Here is a 3,453-nt window from a genome sequence, read left to right on the forward strand (position 1 = left end):
TGTTGTGTTGTATTGCATTACATTGTATTGCATTGCATTGCATTGCGTTGTATTATGTTGTATTGTATTGTATTGTATTACTCTTTTTGTCACAACAGATTTGCTCTGTGTGAAATTCGGGCTGCTCTCTCCGCAGGGAGAGCGCGTCGCTACACTGAGAGTACCACCCTTTTTTCTTTTTTCTTTTTTTTTTCCTGCCTGCAGTTTTACTTATTCTCCTATCAAAGTGGAATTTCTACAGAATTGTGCCAGGGACAACCCTTTTGTTGCCGTGGTTGTTGTTTTTGTGTGTGTTTTTTTGTTGTTGTTTTTGTTGTTTTTACATGTGCTAAATGCATGCTGTACACGGGTCCTCGGTTTATCGTATCATCCGAATGACTAGCGTCCAGACTACCACTCAAAGTCTAGTGGAGGAGGAGGAGGAAAATACTGGCGACTTCCGGTGTGCTTTCGAACCAGTACGTTCAGATTCTCTCGCTTCCTTGGTGGACGCGTTACCTCCAGGCCATCACTCCACCAAGCAAGAGAAAAGAGTCTCAGTTTCAGTTTCTCAAGGAGGCGTCACTGCGTTCAGTTCGGACAAATCCATATACGCAAACACCACATCTGTTTGACAGATGCCTGACCAGCAGCATAACCCAACGCTATCAGTCAGCCTTTGAGTGCATGCATAAATAATATTTTTTAAAAATTGTGTACCAATCAGAGTGGATTCCTTTTCACAGAATTTTGCCAGAGGACAACACTTTTGTTGCCATGGTTTTTTTTTACTGTGCGAACCAGTGCATGCTGCACACGAGGACCTCGGTTAAAGAAAGAAAGAAAGGAAGAAAAGAAGAGAGGAAGAAAAGAAAGAAAGAAAGAAAGAAGAAAATAAAAAGGAAGAACTAAAGAAAGAAAGAAAGAAAAGAAATGGAAAAATAAAGAAAAGAAAGAACAGAAGACAGAAAGAAAAAAAAAGAAACGAAAAAAATAAAGAAAAGAAAGAAGAGAAGAAAGGAAGAAAAAAAGAAAGAAAGAAAGAAAAGAAAAACAGAATCCTTCACTCTCCTTTGACATCCCCACCCCCACTACCTCCCCCCACACCCCACACCCTCCACACACACCCCCTCCCTCCCCTCGCCCGTTCACCTGTCCCCCCCCCCTACCCCGCCCCCTCACGGCCACGACCTCCGGACGTGAGCGGGGACCATGGGTCAGTTCCTGTGCTTTCTTCTTTATCTGCCACACCATCTCACCTCTCTCTCTCCTCTCTCTCTCCTCTCTCTCCTCTCTCTCTCTCTCTCTGTGGAGCCCTGCTCAATACTGATGGATTATATAAGTAGGTGTGAGGGGGGCGGGGGTGGTGTATGTGGGTGTGTGTGAGTGTCTGTGTGTCTGTGTCTGTGTAGGTATGTGTGTGTGCGCGCTAGTATGTGTATTCGTTTGCACGCGTTTGCTTGTGTGTGTGCGTGTGTGTGTGTGTGTGTGTGTGTAGGTGTGTGTGTGTGTGTGTGTGTGTGTGTGTGTAGGTGTGTCTGTGTGTGAGTGTGTGTGTGTGTGTGTGTAGGTGTGTCTGTGTGTGTGTGTGTGTGCGCGCGCGCTAGTATGCGAATTCGTTTGCATGCATGTGTGTGTGTGTGTGTGTGTGTGTGTGTGTGTGTGTGTGTGTGTCTCTGTCTATTTCTGTGTAGGTGTGTGTGTGTGCGCGCTAGCATGTGTATTCGTTTGCATGCGTTTGCATATGTGTGTGTGTGTGTGTGTGTGTGTGTGTGTGTGTGTGTGTGTGTGTGTGTGTGTGTGTGTCTGTGTCTGTGCATGTGTGTGTATGTGTGTGTGTGCGTGCGCGCTAGTATGTGTATTCGTTTGCATGCGCGCGCGCGCGCGCGTGCATGTGTGTGTGTATGTGCCAAGGATAACGCATAAGTGTGAGTGTGAGTGTGGCTTAGGTAGCAGCAGCAGTAGTAGTAGGATGAATAAGTAGATGCAAATGTGAACCCCCGTATGAATGCGCAACGCGCGCGCGCGCGTGTGTGTGTATGTGTGTGTGTGTGTGTGTGTGTGGACGCGTACGTTTGTGTGTCAGGATATATCTGCTTTTTACATAGGTCATGATAACGACTGTTTCAGGAAGCTGTTCACCACCCTCCTCATACCTTATTCCCCCATCTCCCCTCTCTGCACACACACACACACACGCGCGCGCGCACACACACACACACACACACACACACACATATATATACATATATATATATATATATATATATATATATCACATACACACACATACACAAATATATATTATTTACACACATATATATTAGGACCATGTCTCTCAAACTAGGAGGCAAAATTGCACTGGCACTTAGTGCTGCAGCCTTGGGGGCTAGTGGGCCTTTAGGAATCATCGATATATATACATGGGTTTTGTCTTTTTGCTTTTTTTTTTTTATCCTTTTCTATCTTTTTTTTATTTATTCATACATATATTATACATATATATTCTTTTAGTTATTTATTCATATCACACACACACACACACACACACACACACACACACACACACACACACACACACACACACACACACACACACACACACACACACACACACACACACACACACGAAAATAGGCGTTTCGTGTCAAGTCATTCCAGAATGACGAATGTCCGAATCTCTAACACCAACATGGTGCAGACAGACAGACAGACAGACGGACAGACAGGGGGAGGGGAGGGAGAAACAGGCACTAACCTCCACTAAGCCACAGGACAAACAGCTGAAGTATCGCCACAGCATTTAGTCTGCCCAGTTAACCCCCCTATTCTAAAAATACATGGATAGCTCTTTGGCCAGGAAAGCTGAAGCCAACTGGACGCCATATTGTTTCTCGTATCCGGCCGTCAGTCCGTTGACAAGTCGTCTGCTAACTGGTGGTAGTTTCTGAACTGTAACCGTGTATCTTCGATAAAATCGTGTTATGCTTGCCCCTACGACATGTCAAATGTCGTGTCTTGATTGAAATCTGCCAATGGTTTATTTACCAAAGTTATTACAGGGAAACAGTGCAGTGACACGTGGCACAAACTTGCAGTGGAGACACACACAGGAATGTCAGCTTAACTAACGCCGCGAGCAAGTGAAAACTTGCCGTGAAGCCAGCTGAGCGCTCGGCAACATATATGAAGTAGCCGTTTCGCGCTATACTGACATGAGTAGCAAAATGGCTGATTGAACGCTTCCGCTGGCTTCGGTTAGCAAAGGGGCTCAAAGAAGGCATGCGCTATCCATGTATTTTAAGAGCAGTGAGTTAACCCCCACAACACGGGGAAAGCCATGGACGAAGTAGAGCGGAGAGAGCGAGGGGGCAGTACAGGGGCAGAGGGAGAGTAAAGAGCACTTGAGAACAGCTTCTGTTCCACTTCACAAAAGCTTCTGTTCACACACCACCTGTACGGTGACAAAAACAA

The sequence above is a fragment of the Babylonia areolata genome, chromosome 29 (genome assembly GCF_041734735.1).
Source record: "Babylonia areolata isolate BAREFJ2019XMU chromosome 29, ASM4173473v1, whole genome shotgun sequence".
Taxonomy (NCBI): domain Eukaryota; kingdom Metazoa; phylum Mollusca; class Gastropoda; order Neogastropoda; family Buccinidae; genus Babylonia; species Babylonia areolata.